Source organism: Triticum aestivum, chromosome 6A (assembly GCF_018294505.1).
Source record: "Triticum aestivum cultivar Chinese Spring chromosome 6A, IWGSC CS RefSeq v2.1, whole genome shotgun sequence".
NCBI lineage: Eukaryota > Viridiplantae > Streptophyta > Magnoliopsida > Poales > Poaceae > Triticum > Triticum aestivum.
Genome location: NC_057809.1, coordinates 339,847,142 through 339,865,024, shown reverse-complemented (window position 1 = coordinate 339,865,024; position 17,883 = coordinate 339,847,142).

Below are 17,883 nucleotides of genomic sequence, written 5' to 3'. Positions count from 1 at the left end.
TCGGTCATATGTCATTTCCCTCTACTTCTACTCCCGTTCATATCTCTAATGTTCTTGTGTCTCCTGACTTAGTCACTAATCTAGTTTCTGTTCATCGCCTTGCACGTGAGAATCCTATCACTATTGAATTTGATGATATCGGCTTTTCTGTGAAGGATGCAAGTACACAGATGGTACTCCACTGATGTGACAGCCCGGACGAGCTTTACCCGGTGCATCCCTCCGGCGCCACCACCACCCGTCGTCCCGCCGCCTTCGCCGCTAGTGTCGATCTATGGCACGCCCGCCTTGGTCATCCCAACTCCACTGTTATGCGTCAGATTCTACAGAGTTTTTCTTTCTCATGTAATAAGGTTGACGACCACACTTGTGAGGCTTGCTTTCTTGGCAAGCATGTTCGTCTTCCCTTTAGCGAGTCTACAAACATTTCCACCTTTCCGTTTCAGTTATTGCATAATGATGTCTGGACGTCCCCGGTTGCGAGCAACACGGGCTACTTATACTATTTGGTGATATTGGATGACTTTTCTCATTATGTGTAGACATTCCCTCTCCGTCGCAAGTTCGACACTCTTGCAACACTCACAGCTTTTTATTCATATGTCACCACACAGTTCGGTCGTCTATTCTCGCCTTATAAACTGACAACGGCAAGGAGTTTGACAACGTCGCTGTCCGCAATCTTCTTGCATCCCACGGCACCGTCTTTTGCCTCACTTGTCCCTACATGTCACAGCAGAATGGTCGTGCCAAGCGCATCATTCGCACTCTTAATGACTGTGTCCGCACGTTGATCTTTCAGTCCTACGTGCCACCTCGGTTCTGGCCGGACGCGCTCGCGACCGCCAACCTCCTTATTAACATCCGCCCGTGTCATTCGCGCTGGAACTACACTCCTCACCAGCTCCTCTTCGGTGCGGTTCCATCTTATGATGGTCTTCGCATATTCGATTGTCTCTATTATCCTAGCACCACGTCCACTGCTCCTCACAAACTTGCTCCCCGGTCGCTTCCTTGCATCTTCCTTGGTTATCCTCCCAACACCAAAGGTTACCAGTGCTATGATCTAGTGTCCCACCGCGTTTTCACTTCGTGGCATGTGTACTTTGATGAGTTGGTGTTCCGGTTTCAGCAGGTACCGTTACCATCGGCGTCTCTCGCGGTGCGGTTCGCCCCTGCCTCCACCTCTGGTGAACCGCCTAGCCGTGCACTGCGCTTGGCCCTGCCCGCGCTCCACGCACCGGCGGACCCCGTCGCCGCGGCGCCCACTGACCCCCCCCCCCCCGGCCGCCCCCGTTGCGGCACCCTCCGCGGCCCCGAGTGCGCTCACTCGGGCCCGGACTGGGACACTAAGTCCTAGCACGTGTTATCCGTCTGACGAGTACGTGTGTGCTGCGTCTACCTCGGTGCCGTCTCCGCTCCCCACCTCCGCTCGTGCAGCCCTTCGGGATCCAAACTGGCTAGCTATGATGCGTGAGAAATTTGACGCCCTGCAGCATAACCGTACGTGGCAGCTTGTCCCGCGGCCTCCCCGTGCCAATGTCATCACTAGCAAGTGGGTCTTCCGCCACAAGACTCGCCCCGACGGCTCTCTCGAGCGCTACAAGGCGCGTTGGGTGGTGCGTGGCTTCTGCCAGCGTGCCGGCGTGGACTTCACCGACACCTTCGCCCCGGTTGTCAAACCGAGCACGATTCGCGCTGTCCTCTAGCTTGCTGTTTCTCGCGTCTGGCGAGTCCACCAGCTCGATGTGTCTAATGCTTTCTTGCATGGCCATTTTGACGAGCAGGTGTTCTATCAGCAGCCTACTGGTTTCGTCGACACCGACTATCCGGAACACGTGTGCTTGCTCTCCCGTTCTCTCTACGGGCCGAAGCAGGCACCTCGGGCCTGGTACCAGTGAATCGTGTCCTTCCTTCAGCAGCAGGGGTTCTGGTCCACACGGTCTGATGCCTCCTTGTTTGTTTATCACTAGGGCCCCGCCACCACGTACCTCCTCCTATACGTCGATGACGTCATCCTCACTGCATCCTTGCCAACGCTCCTTCAGCAAATCATAGCTCGCCTCGGCACTGAGTTCGCCCTCAAGGACTTGGGAGCTCTTCACTACTTCCTTGGCATCGAAGTTGTGCGTCTGGCCATTGGCTTCTTCCTGCACCAGCAAAAGTACGCGTACGAGCTTCTGGAGAAAGCGGGCATGCTTAACTACAAGCCTGCTCCTATGCCTATTGACACGAAGGCTAAGGTGTCCGCCATCGAGGGTTGTTCAACATCCGACGCTCCCTTCTACCGCTCCATCGTCGGTGCGCTTCAGTAACTCATGCTGACGCGTCTGGACATTCAGTGTGTTGTCCAGCAGGTATGCCTTCATATGCACGCTCCTCGTGACACTCATTGGGCTCTGGTGAAATGTATTCTTCAGTATATACGTGGCACCATAGCCATGGGTCTCACCCTGACGGCATCACCTGACACAAGCCTTGTCACCTACTCCGATGCCGACTGGGTTGGGTGTCCCGACACTCGACGCTCCACTTCTAGCTACTGCGTCTACCTTGGGCCCTATCTGATTTTGTGGTCGTCTAAATGACAACCCACGGTCTCACGATTGAGCGCCGAGGCTGAGTACCAGGCTGGGGCCAATACCGTCGTGGAGTGCTCTTGGCTACAACAGCTACTTCAGGAGTTGCCCTATGAGGTTATCAAGGCGGCGCTTGTCTACTGTGACAACGTCTCCACGGTGTACCTCGCTGCTAATCCTGTCCATCACTGACGGACGAAGCACATTGAGCTTGACATCCACTTCGTCAGGGAGCACGTCACACTTGGTCGTGTTCGCGTTCTCCATGTGCCCACCGATCAGTAGTTCGCCGATGTTACGATGAAGGGACTACCCACCTCAACATTCTAGTGCTTTTGGTGCAGTCTCTGCGTCACCGGCGACGCTTTGATTGCGCGGGGGGGGGGGGGATGGTGTTGAACATGTGTACATGTATGTAGGTCTGGGTTTCGTATGCAGTACATGTAGTGTCTGTCTCCCTCTGTATGTACGTGTATCTTAGGAGACAAGATACTGGTCACACCCCATGTACCTATATATATGTGCCTCGTGCACGATCAATCGATTATTGATGCACCAAATCATTCTCTATAGCCCCCTTCCATTTCTTCATTGCCCGTGTTTCCGTCAACGCACCACCGTCACCGGCATGTCCACCGGCCTCCCCGTGCCGTCGACCGATGTCCAGGAGGACCCTCGCCGTCGTCTGCGTCAACTGTGAGCGTCAGACCAACCGTGGGCGCACCACAACATTGCCATCGACCATCTTCCTCCGCTATGGCCGACGTGGCATCATCGTCGATCAGCTCGACCTCGACCTCCTCTGGTTCCACCAAGGACACCGCCGCTTCCGTTGTAAGCCCCCGGCCCTCCTCGACTCCTCCTTGCTTCCCCTAGTGCATCGTACACCTTCCCCCGCGCTCCGAGCTCCCCTGTATGCCATGACCAGTGAGCTCACGCATCCGAGCACCTATGGCTAGGTCCAGTAGCGCTAGTGTGCTCCTCGTACCTGATAGCTGATGCTTAGCTGCCCAGCTGGCTCGCTCGCTTGTCGTAACGCCGCGCCCGAGCCTGATTGTGCACTGCCACCGCAAGAACTCGACGACGGCGATGGTTTTGGCCACCTCCAGTGAAGCTGACCCCACCATTGGACGTGCGGCGTTCCCAGCGTCTTGTAGAACCCATCCACGCGCCAAACCGAGGACCGCATCGCAATCCCGATGCTCCTCCTCGCACACAGAGCTCGTCGGCGGCTTATCACTGGTTAAGTCGACGTAGCATGCTTAGCAGCACTAACCACAATTAGTTTAACCCCCACAGCCACTGACCAGTGGGCCATGTCCACTATTGCGGTTACATAACGGTTAATACGCAATTAACTTAACTCTAATTAAGTCTCCATGACACTAATGGAAGGACCCCACTCATATAACCCTTCGTTTAATACATGTGCCAATGACAGATGTACCCCACCAGCTAATTAGAGTTGTTAAAATAAATACAATGTGTTAATTTAACTGAGTCACTGACAGTGGGGTCCCAGTTGTTAGGTTGACCAGTCAATAGTCAAACTGTTGACTAATGACTAGGCTGTTGACTTTGACCCATGCCGGGGTAGGTTAGGTTTAGACTAGGTTTAGTCCAAAAGTGGACTAGGTGGGGGTTTAAATAGGCAGGGATTAGGTTTAGGGGTGTTTGAGGGGCTTTTCGATCCCTCTGATTGTGATCTGACGACTCTGGTCAGGGGGGGTCAGGGGGCTGGTTGGGCTATGCAAGAGGGCTAGTGGGTTGAGAGGAGAGGAAGATGGAAGCCCGACACATGTTTCCGGATACCGAAAATGTCTAACCGGCCATACTGCCGCTAAAGTAATCTGTTGGGGCATCAAATGGAATCCGAATGCAATAAAACTTGGCAGGAGGTCTTCCTACACTATAATAAGACAGCACGCCAACTTTCAACCCATTCTGAGAACATTTTCCAGCCACTTATAAAATAATATTTCGGAGGTGTCGCGGGCGCGTGCAAGTGCGTTTGGGCTCAGAACGGACAACGGAAGGAACTAGGGGAACCCGGACAGATGCAGGTTTTGAAAACATGATGATGCAATGCACATGCTGACATGGCAAGATGCAACACACAAGCGAATGACAAGGCAACAATAGCGAATAACTGGAAGACACCTGGCGCAATGGTCCCAGGGCGTTACAATGATTGAGTACATTCAAGGAACATGCCATAGTTTGCTCATCATCTTCCATGACATTGGATCTTATCATGGCAATCTCCATTTCTTTGTAGTATTCTTCAACGCTCTTTGTTCCTTGTTTTAGAAGTTGGAGTTTCTTGAAGAGGTCGCGGTTGTATTATGTTGGCACAAAATGTGCTCTCATGACATCCTTCATTTGCGCCCAAGTTGTGGTGGGTGGTTCACCTCTAGCCTCTCGACCCTCAATGACTTGTTCCCACCAAATGAGGACGTAATATTGGAACTCAAGGGATGCCATCGTGATCTTCTTCTCTTCCTCATAGTTGTGCAAGCGGAATACTTTGTCAACCTTCAATGCCCATGAAAGGTACCCTTAGAGATCATTGCTTTCGGAAAACTTGGGCATGGTGAACTTTAGTTTTCCATGGCGTTGCTCTTCATTGTGTTGGGGTTGGGGATGATGACGTCCTTGACGAGGAGGATTGTCTTCCTCATGTTGCTCTTGTCTTGGAGGATTTCCATTGTCTTCTTGTTCTTGGTGAACTTGATGTTCTTTTCGAGCTTGTGGAGGAGCTTGTCGAGCTTGTGGAGGAGCTTGAGGAACTTGACGATGCACGCGAGCTTGATTATTCATTCTTGAACTTCATCCCAAAGCGCTTCCTATTGCTCACGAGCTTGCCGGGTTGCGCGTGGCTACGGCTCGACTTGAATCTCGGAGGGCACGTTGCGCCTCAAGTGCTTGAGCTTCTCGTTATTGTTGTTCTTGACATTGTGCCTCGGCATCTTGTGCATCTTGGTGTTTTTGCGCTCGCTCTTCCTCTACTTGTTGTCGTTGGCATTGACGTTCTTGTGCTTGCGCAAAAGTAGCTTGGTTTTGACGGTGTCGATGTTCTTGCACGCAAGCTTGCTCTTGAGAGTCATAATCATGTAGAGGATTGCGGTTTGCTTGACGGTCTTGGTGCGTGGCTCGTCGAAGAGTGTTCGATGCCGGAGTACTTGAGCTGGAGATGGTGTTGTCAGAGTGTCGACTTGAGCGGCTCCGTCTTGAGTAGGACGAAGTGGTAGAAGAGCGATTGACCAACAAAGCATGAATCTCGTCCATTCTTGCGTCATTCTCTTGTTTGTCGCTGTCGAGCTTGTTGTCAAAGTAGTCTCTTGTACGTTGCTCAGAGAGTCGCAAGTCGGTGGTGAGGTTGTCGATGTGTTGGTGTAACGCCCTCGATGCAGCTATAGCTCCCACGTGTCGAGGGATGACTTAGAGAAATAACCGCATTGAAAGCAATGTCACAAGTTAGGCAATCTTCATAACATCCCATGTAATATAAATAATAAAGGGGAGATAACATATTTGGCTTACACTCGCCACGTCAATCAAGTACATAAATAGCATTACAACATTCAAACACTCATGGCCCGACTACGGCGCCAAAATAAAAGATAACCCAACATGCGACACGGTCTCGATCACCCCAACTGGGCACCACTACTGATCATCAGGAAAAGAAACATAGTATCGTTGAGAGTCCTCGTCGAACTCCCACTTGAGCTCAAGCGCGTCACCTGGAACGGAGTCATCAGGCCCCGCATCTGGTTTGGAAGTAATCTGTGAGCCACAGGGACTCAGCAATCTCGCACCCACGCGATCAAGACTATTTAAGCTTATAGGTAAGGCAAGGTAAAATATGTGGAGCTGCAGCAAGCGACTAGCATATATGGTGGCTATCCTGTTCACAAAAGAGAGCGAGAAGAGAAGGCAAAGCGCGACAGAGTAACTAAAGGACAACCCGCGCAAGCATTACTCCAACACCGTGTTCACTTCCCAGACTCCGCCGAGAAGAGACCATCACGGTAACTCACACTGTTAATTCATTTAATTAAATTAAGGTTCAAGTTATCTACAACCGAACATTAACAAATTCCCATCTGCCCATAACCGCGGGCACGACTTTCGAAAGTTCAAAACCCTGCAGGGGAGTCCCAACTTAGCCCATGACAAGCTCTCACGGTCAACGAAGGAATAGACCTCCTCCCGAGACGTTCTGATCAGACTCAGTATCTCGGTTCTTCAAGACACTTCGACAGGTTAAAACAAATCCAGCAACACCGCCCGAATGTGCCGACAAATCCTGATAGGAGCTGCACATATCTCGATCTCAGGGCACAGTCAGATAGGTCAAGCTACGAGTAAAACCTACCCTCGAGTTTCCCCGAGGTGTGTAACGCCCCGAGACCGATGTGCCAGGTGTCCTCCAGTTATTCGCTGTTGTTGCCTTGTATTTTGTGTTGGGGAACGTAGCATAAATTCAAAATTTTCCTACGTGTCACCAAGATCTATCTATGGAGTCATCCAGCAACGAGGGAGGAGTGGATCTACATACCCTTGTAGATCACGCACGGAAGCGTTCAAGAGAACGGGGTTGATGGAGTCGTACTCGTCGTGATCCAAATCACCGATGATCCTAGCGCCGAACGGACGGCACCTCCGCGTTCAACACACGTACGGAGCAGTGATGTCTCCTCCTTCTTGATCCAGCAAGGGGGGAGGAGAGGTTGATGGAGATCCAGCAGCACGACGGCGTGGTGGTGGAAGTAGCGGGATTCCAACAGGGCTTCGCCAAGCATTGCGGGAGGAGGGAGATGTGTCATGGGAGGGAGAGGGAGGCGCCAGGGCTTGGGTTTGGTTGCCCTCCCTTCCCCCCACTATATATAGGGCCAAGGGAGAGGGGGAGGGCGCAGCCTTGCCCCTTCCTCCAAGGAAGGGTGCGGCCAAGGGGGGGAGGAGTCCATCCTCCCCAAGGCACCTCGGAGGTGCCTTCCCCCTTTAGGACTCTCCCCTCCTCTTGTCCCTTTGGTGCATGGGCCTCTAGGGGCTGGTGCCCTTGGCCCATGTAGGCCAAGGCGCACCCCCTACAGCCCATGTGGCCCCCTGGGCAGGTGGCCCCACCCGGTGGACCCCCGGGACCCTTCCGGTGGTCCCAGTACAATACCGGTGACCCCGAAACTTGTCCCGATGGCCGAAATAGCACTTCCTATATATAATTCTTTACCTCCGGACCATTCCGGAACTCCTCGTGACGTCCGGGATCTCATCCGGGACTCCGAACAACTTTCGGGTTACCGCATACTAATATCTCTATAACCCTAGCGTCACCGAACCTTAAGTGTGTAGACCCTACGGGTTCGGGAGACATGCAGACATGACCGAGATGCCTCTCCGGTCAATAACCAACAGCGGGATCTGGATACCCATGTTGGCTCCCACATGTTCCACGATGATCTCATCGGATGAACCACGATGTCAAGGACTTAATCAATCCCGTATACAATTCCCTTTGTCTAGCGGTACGATACTTGCCCGAGATTCGATCGTCGGTATCCCGATACCTTGTTCAATCTCGTTACCGGCAAGTCTCTTTACTCGTTCCGTAACACATCATCCCGTGATCAACTCCTTGATCACATTGTGCACATTATGATGATGTCCTACCGAGTGGGCCCAGAGACACCTCTCCGTCACACGGAGTGACAAATCCCAGTCTCGATTCGTGCCAACCCAACAGACACTTTCGGAGATACCCGTAGTGTACCTTTATAGCCACCCAGTTACGTTGTGACGTTTGGCACACCCAAAGCACTCCTACGGTATCCGGGAGTTGCACAATCTCATGGTCTAAGGAAATGATACTTGACATTAGAAAAGCTTTAGCATACGAACTACACGATCTAGTGCTATGCTTAGGATTGGGTCTTGTCCATCACATCATTCTCCTAATGATGTGATCCCGTTATCAACGACATCCAATGTCCATGGTCAGGAAACCGTAACCATCTATTGATCAACGAGCTAGTCAACTAGAGGCTTACTAGGGACATGGTGTTGTCTATGTATCCACACATGTATCTGAGTTTCCTATCAATACAATTCTAGCATGGGTAATAAACGATTATCATGAACAAGGAAATATAATAATAATCAATTTATTATTGCCTCTAGGGCATATTTCCAACAGTCTCCCACTTGCACTAGAGTCAATAATCTAGTTCACATCGCTATGTGATTAACACTCAAGGTCACATCGCCATGTGACTAACACCCAAAGAGTTTACTAGAGTCAATAATCTAGTTCACATTACCATGTGATTAACACTCGATGAGTTCTGGGTTTGATCATGTTATGCTTGTGAGAGATGTTATAGTCAACGGGTCTGAATCTTTCAGATCCGTGTGTGCTTTACAAATCTCTATGTCATCTCCCAGACGCAGCTACCACGTTCTATTTGGAGCTATTCCAAATAACTGTTCTACTTGGAGTTATACTAAATTGTTGCTCCATTATACGTATCCGGTATCTCTACTCAGAGCTATCCGGATAGGTGTTAAGCTTGCATCGACGTAACTCTTTACGTCGAAATCTTTATCACCTCCATAACCGAGAAACATATCCTTATTCCTCTAAGGATAATTTAGACCACTATCTGGTGATCTACTCCTAGATTACCTTTGTACCCTCTTGCCAGATATGTGGCAAGGCACACATCAGGTGCGGTACTCAGCATGGCATACCGTATAGAGCCTATGACAAAAGCATAGGGGACGACCTTCGTCCTTCCTCTTTCTTCTGTCGTGGTCGAGCTTTAAGTCTTAACTTCATACCTTACAACTCAGGCAAGAACTCCTTCTTTGACTGATCCATCTTGAACACCTTCAAGATCATGTCAAGGTATGTGCTCATTTGAAAGTACCATTAAGCGTTTTGATCTATCCTTATAGATCTTGATGCTCAATGTTCAAGTAGCTTGATCCAGGCTTTCCATTGAAAACACTGTCCAAATAACCCTATATGCTTTCCAGAAATTCTACGTCATTTCTGATCAACAATATGTCAACAACATATATTTATCAGAAATTCTATAGTGCTCCCACTCACTTCTTTGGAAATACAAGTTTCTCATAAACTTTGTATACACCCAAAATCTTTGATCATCTCATCAAAGCATACATTCCAACTCCGAGATGCTTACTCCAGTCCTTAGAAGGATTGCTGGAGCTTTGCATACTTATTAGCATCTTTCAGGATTGACAAAACCTTCCGGTTGTATCACATACAACCTTTCCTCAAGAAAATCGTCGAGGAAACAATGGTTTTTGACATCCTATCTGCAAGATTTCATAAATAATGCAGTAATCACTAACATAATTCCAACAGACTCTCAGCATCGCTATGAGTGAGAAAGTCTCATCGTAGTCAACTCCTTGAACTTGTCGGAAAACATTTTAACGACAAGTCGAGCTTTCTTGATGGTGATACTTACCATCATTGTCCGTCTTCCTTTTAAAATCCATCTGTACTTAACAGCCTTACGACCATCGAGCCATTCTGCCAAAATCTACACTTTGTTTTCATACATGGATCCTCTCTCGGATTTTATGGCCTTGAGCCATTTATCGGAATCCGGGCCCACCATCGCTTCTCCATAGCTCGTAGGTTCATTGTTGTCTAGCAACATGACTTCCAAGAGAGGATTACGTACCACTCTGATGTAGTACGCATCCTTGTCATCCCACGAGGTTTGGTAGTGACTTGATCTGAAGTTTCATGATCACTATCATAAGCTTCCACTTCAATTGGTGTAGGTGCCACAGGAGCAACTCTTTTTGCCCTGCTATACACTAGTTGAAGTGACGGTTCAATAACCTCATCAAGTCTCCACCATCCTCCCACTCAATTCTTTCGAGAGAAACTTTTCCTCGAGAAAGGACCCGATTCTAGAAACAATCCCTTATTGCTTTCGGATCTGAGACAGGAGGTATACCCAACTGTTTTGGGTGTCCTATGAAGATGCATTTATCCGCTTTGGGTTCGAGCTTATCAGCCTGAAACTTTTTCACATAAGCGTCGCAGCCCCAAACTTCTAAGAAATGACAGCTTAGGTTTCTGTAAACCATAGTTCATATGGTGTCATCTCATCGGAATTATGTGGTGCCCCTTTTAAAGTTAATGTGGTTGTCTCTAATGCCTAACCCATAAACTATTGTGGTAATTCAATAAGAGACATCATGGTATGCATCATATCTAATAGGGTGCAGTTATGATGTTCGGACACACCATCACACTATGGTGTTCCAGGCTGTATTAGTTGCGAAACAATTTCCACAATGTCTTAATTCTGTGCCAAACTCGTAATTCAGAGATTCATCTCTATGATCATATCATAGATATTTTATCCTCTTGTCACGACGATCTTTCAACTTCACCCTGAAATTACTTGAACCTTTCAATAATTCAGACTCGTGATTCATCAAGTAAATATACTCAACATCTACTCAAATCATCTGTGAAGTAAGAACATAACGATATCCACTACATGCCTCAGCACTCATTGGACTGCACACATCAAAATGTATTACTTCCAACAAGTTGCTTTCTAGTTCCATTTTACTGAAAACGAGGCTTTCAGTCATCTTGCCCATGTGGTATGATTTGCACGTCTCAAGTGATTCAAAATCAAGTGAGTCCAAACGGTCCATTTGCATGGAGTTTCTTCATGCATATACACCAATAGACATGGTTCGCATGTCTCAAACTTTTCAAAAATGAGTGAGTCCAAAGATCCATCAACATGGAGCTTCTTCATGCGTTTTATACCAATATGACTTACGTGGCAGTGCCACAAGTAGGTGGTTCTATCATTACTATCTTTTGGCATGAACATGTGTATCACTACGATCGAGATTCAATAAACCATTCATTTTAGGTGTAAGACCATTGAAGGTATTATTCAAATAAACAGAGTAACCATTATTCTCCTTAAATGAATAACCGTATTCCGATAGACATAATCCAATCATGTCTATGCTCAACGCAAACACCAATCTCGATGGTAGAGGGAGCGTACGATGCTTGATCATATCAACATTGGAAACACTTCCAACACATATCGTTAGCTCACCTTTAGCTAGTCTCCGTTTATTCCGTAGCTTTTATTTCGAGTTACTAACACTTAGCAACCGAACCGGTATCTAATACCCTGGTGCTACTAGGAGTACTAGTAAAGTACACATCAACACAATGTATATCCAATATACTTCTATCGACTTTGCCAGCCTTCTCATCTACCAAGTATCTAGGGTAATTCTGCTCCAGTGGCTGTTCCCCTTATTACAGAAGCACTTAGTTTCGGGTTTGGGTTCAACTTTGGGTTTCTTCACTAGAGCAGCAGCTGAATTGCCGTTTCATGAAGTATCCCTTCTTGCCCTTGCCCTTCTTGAAACTAGTGGTTTCACCAACCATCAACAATTGATGCTCCTTCTTGATCTCTACTTTTGTGGTGTCAAACATCGCGAATATCTCAAGGATCATCATATATGTCCCTGATATATTATAGTTCATCACGAAGCTCTAGCAGCTTGGTGGTAATGACTTCGGAGAAACATCACTATCTCATCTGGAAGATTAACTCCCACTCGATTCAAATGATTGTTGTACTTAGACAATCTGAGCACAAGTTCAACAATTGAGCTTTTCTCCCTTAGTTTGTAGGCTAAGAAAATCGTCGGAGGTCTTATACCTCTTGACGTGGGCACGAGCCTGAAATCCCAATTTCAGTCCTTGGAACATCTCATATGTTCTGCGATGTTTCAAAAACGTCTTTGGTGCCTCAATTCTAAACCATTTAGCATTACGCACTGAACTATCATGTAGTCATCAAAACGTGTATGTCAGATGTTCGCAACATCCACAGACGACGTTCGAGGTTCAGCACACTGAGCGGTGCATTAAGGACATAAGCCTTCTATGAAGCAATGAGGACAATCCTCAGTTTACGGACCTAGTCCGCATAATTGCTACTATCAACTTTCAACTAAATTTTCTCTAGGAACATAACTAAACAGTAGAACTGAAGCGCGAGCTACGACATAATTGTGAAGACCTTTTGACTATGTCCAGGATAATTAAGTTCATCTTATGACCTCCCACTCAGATAGACATCCCTCTAGTCATCTAAGTGATTACATGATCCGAGTCAACTACGCCGTGTCCGATCATCACGTGAGACGGACTAGTCAACATCAGTGAACATCTTCATGTTGATCGTATCTTCTATACGACTCATGCTCGACCTTTCGGTCTTCTGTGTTCCGAAGCCATGTCTGTACATGCTAGGCTTGTCAAGTCAACCTAAGTGTTTGCATGTGTAAATCTGTCTTACACCCGTTGTATGTGAACGTTGGAATCTTTCACACCCGATCATCACGTGGTGCTTAGAAACGAATGAACTATCGCAACGGTGCACAGTTAGGGGGAACACTTTCTTGAAATTTTAATGAGGGATCATCTTATTTACTACCATCGTTCTAAGCAAATAAGATGTATAAACATGATAAACATCACATGCAATCAAATAATAGTGACATGATATGGCCAATATCATATAGCTCCTTTGATCTCCATCTTGGGGCTCCATGATCATCTTGTCACCGGCATGACACCATGATCTCCATCATCATGATATCCATCATCGTGTCTTCATGAAGTTGTCTCGCCAACTATTACTTCTACTTCTACAGCTAACAGTTAGCAATAAAGTAAAGTAATTACATGACGTTTAAGTTGACACGCAGGTCATAAATAAATAAAGACAACTCCTATGGCTCCTGCCGGTTGTCATACTCATCGACATGCAAGTCATGATTCCTATTACAAGAACATGATCAATCTCATACATCACATATATCATTCATCACATCCTTTTGGCCATATCACATCACATGGCATACCCTGCAAAAACAAGTTAGACGTCCTCTAATTGTTGTTTGCATGTTTTACGTGGCTGCTATGGGTTTCTAGCAAGAACGTTTCTTACCTACGCAAAACCACAACATGATATGCCAATTGCTATTTACCCTTCATAAGGACCCTTTTCATCGAATCCGACCCGAGTAAAGTGGGAGAGACAGACACCCGCTAGCCACCTTATGCAACTAGTGCATGTCAGTCGGTGGAACCAGTCTCACGTAAGAGTACGTGTAAGGTCGGTCCGGGCCGCTTCATCCCACAATGCAACCGAATCAAGATTGGACTAGTAACAGTAAGCATATTGAACAAAATCAACGCCCACAACTACTTTGTGTTCTACTCGTGCATAGAAACTACGCATAGACCTAGCTCATGATGCCACTGTTGGGGAACATAGCATAAATTCAAAATTTTCCTATGTGTCACCAAGATCTATCTATGGAGTCATCTAGCAACAAGGGAGGAGTGGAACTACATACCCTTGTAGATCGCGCGCGGAAGCGTTCAAGAGAACGGGGTTGATGGAGTCGTACTCGTCGTGATCCAAATCACCGATGATCCTAGCGCCGAATGGACGGCACCTCCGCGTTCAACACACGTACGGAGCAGCGACGTCTCCTCCTTCTTGATCCAGCAAGGGGGGAGGAGAGGTTGATGGAGATCCAGCAGCACGACGGCGTGGTGGTGGAAGTAGCGGGATTCCAACAGGGCTTCGCCAAGCGCTGCGGGAGGAGGGAGATGTGTCATGGGAGGGAGAGGAGGCGCCAGGGCTTGGGTTTGGTTGCCCTCCCTTCCCCCCACTATATATAGGGCCAAGGGAGAGGGGGAGGGCGCAGCCTTGCCCCTTCCTCCAAGGAAGGTGCGGCCAAGGGGGGGAGGAGTCCATCCTCCCCAAGGCACCTCGGAGGTGCCTTCCCCCTTTAGGACTCTCCCCTCCTCTTGTCCCTTTGGTGCATGGGCCTCTAGGGGCTGGTGCCCTTGGCCCATGTAGTCCAAGGCGCATCCCCTACAGCCCATGTGGCCCCCGGGGCAGGTGGCCCCACCCGGTGGACCCCCGGGACCCTTCCGGTGGTCCCGGTACAATACCGGTGACCCCGAAACTTGTCCCGATGGCTGAAATAGCACTTCCTATATATAATTCTTTACCTCCGGACCATTCCGGAACTCCTCATGACGTCCGGGATATCATCCGGGACTCCGAACAACTTTCGGGTTACCGCATACTAATATCTCTATAACCCTAGCATCACCGAACCTTAAGTGTGTAGACCCTACGGGTTCGGGAGACATGCAGACATGACCGAGATGACTCTCCGGTCAATAACTAAGAGCAGGATCTGGATACCCATGTTGGCTCCCACATGTTCCACGATGATCTCATCGGATGAACCACGATGTCAAGGACTTAATCAATCCCGTATACAATTCCCTTTGTCTAGCGGTACGATACTTGCCCGAGATTCGATCGTCGGTATCCCGATACCTTGTTCAATCTCGTTACCGGCAAGTCTCTTTACTAGTTCCATAACACATCATCCCGTGATCAACTCCTTGATCACATTGTGCACATTATGATGATGTCCTACCGAGTGGGCCCAGAGACACCTCTCCGTCACACGGAGTGACAAATCCCAGTCTCGATTCGTGCCAACCCAACAGACACTTTCGGAGATACCCGTAGTGTACCTTTATAGCCACCCAGTTACGTTGTGACGTTTGGCACACCCAAAGCACTCCTACAGTATCCGGGAGTTGCACAATCTCATGGTCTAAGGAAATGATACTTGACATTAGAAAAGCTTTAGCATACGAACTACACGATCTAGTGCTATGCTTAGGATTGGGTCTTGTCCATCACATCATTCTCCTAATGATGTGATCCCGTTATCAACGACATCCAATGTCCATGGTCAGGAAACCGTAACCATCTATTGATCAACGAGCTAGTCAGCTAGAGGCTTACTAGGGACATGGTGTTGTCTATGTATCCACACATGTATCTGAGTTTCCTATCAATACAATTCTAGCATGGATAATAAACGATTATCATGAACAAGGAAATATAATAATAATCAATTTATTATTGCCTCTAGGGAATATTTCCAACATTTTGCTGGCATGTCGCATCTTGCCATGTCATCATACGCATTGCATCATCATGTTTTTTAAAACTTGCTTTCGTCCGGGTTCTCCGAGTTCTTTCCGTTATCCGTTCTGAGCCCAGACACATTTGCACGCGCCCGTGGCATGTCCGAAATAGTATTTTATAAGTGGCCGGAAAATGTTCTCGGAATGGTTTGAAAGTTGGCATGTGGTGTTTTTATGTTGTAGGTAGGCCGCCTGCCAAGTTTCATCGCATTCGGAGTTCGTTTGATAGCCCAACGGATAACTATAGCGACATTATAGTCGGTCTAACATCGGACGTTTTCGGTCTCCGGAAACAGATGCCGGGCCCTTCCTCTCTCTTCTCCCCCTCGCAGTCTCGCCACGGCCCACCTAGTCCATCCTCCTTCCCCTCTTCGCTTCCGGAGTTGTCCGATGCGACCGCACGGTCCGAAACCCTCTCTGCACAGTGCATCGAACCCCTCACGTGTGTGTCCGAAATTGTCCCGGACCCGACCAGAACAGTCGTCACCGTTGTGTCCGGATCATCCCCAAACATCTACAAAACGTCACCGTTTTCTTATTTGGACCTCCTAACTATTTATTTTCTCGACCGCCCGATTACGATCGGAGGGATCCGATAGCCCCAACTTAATCCACCTGCCATATAAATACACAAGGTCCAACCCTTAAAATCAGGTACCTTGTCCCATCCTACCTAGCGCCGCCGCCACTCCCTCGGGATCCTCTCATTCCAATCTGCCCAACCACAGCGCTGCCTCCACCTACCAATCCATCGATCCACCCAACCAGAGCCCTCTCATGGCTCCCTTCGATTCCTCCTTCCTCCTGGCCGAGGAACCAGCGCCGCTCGCCGATCTCCTGCCCGAGGCCTCGTCCCCGCCGACGACCAAGCCCAGCAGAAGCTCCTCGCGCATCCTCTGCTCCTCGACATCCTCTGCTAGCAGCCGCCTCCCCTCCCGACTCCCGTGCGGGTCCAGCACCAAAGGAGAGCAGCTCCTCGAGCCTTTGATCCAGCGGGCAGGTGCCGAGAGCCAACTCACCCCGCCCCCGTCAGCTCGCCGTACGGTCTCTGGAGACCTCGTCGCCGGCAAGCCTCGCCGGAGAACCTCCCAGGCCAGATCCCGCCGCCCTGCTCTGTTTTTCCTGGCCATCTCCTTCTCCTCCTTCCTCTAACCTCCCTCTATCTCCAGCCTTGTATAGGGACCCCCATGGCCACCGGATCTGGGTGCCCTGCCGTTGTCCTGCCCGTGTTCGGCCTCCCCTGCGGCTGCCTCGCCCGGATCAGGCGGATCCGGCGAGTTGTTCACCGCTGCCGTCCGCATCAGCTGCCTGCTCGTTCCTTGCTTCAGGGACAAGTCGAGCGCTGCCCCATTGACCGCCCTTTTCCTTCGCCTGCTCGACCGCGCCCCCTGGGCCGCCTCCACCGACAATCGCCAAGGCCCAGGCGCTTCCTCCCCAGCCAGCCTCCTTCACCAACGGGCCGAAGCCCATGGTGAGCAGTCGCCTAGATCCTATGCACTGTTGGGCCGGCCTTTGTTGCGACCCATATCTGTTTTTTTTTTCAGTTATGCGAATTTGTCTATTTTTTTCCAGTTAACCTGTTTTACAGTTTAGTCCCTCTAGATCATGCATTTAATAACTCATCAACGGTGCATCATATTAAAATGATTTATATATGAAACTTGCTTAGAATTTCATCTAGTTTAATAATATGCAACTTTCATCCATGTTAAAAATGCTTAAACTGTTGTTTGCATTAATTTACTCCTATGCCATGCTAAAATGATTTAATTCATAACTAAATAACCGTAGCTCCAAATTTAATAAACTTTATATGTAAATGGGGTAGAAAAATGCCTAGTTTAACATGGTGGCCTCATTTTGCATGTTTAAAAACTCTAAAATATTGTTTAGGGCAGAACAGTACCAAACTTTAAAATATGCATATGAGGAGTTTCCGGAAATTGTTGTTCGTTGTTTCCGGCCTCATTTAAACTTGACTAGATAGGTAGTTTTCATTTGCTTCACCTCTTGCCATGCTAACAACATTTAATCTTGTTGGGTACATAAACGAGAGAGAACTAAATAAGTCATGTGGTGTTTCATCAATATGCAACGGAGTTACATATTGAGCTCCACTTAATCTGTAGGATTGTTTGTGCACTTTGCCATGCCATGCCATGTATCATTAAA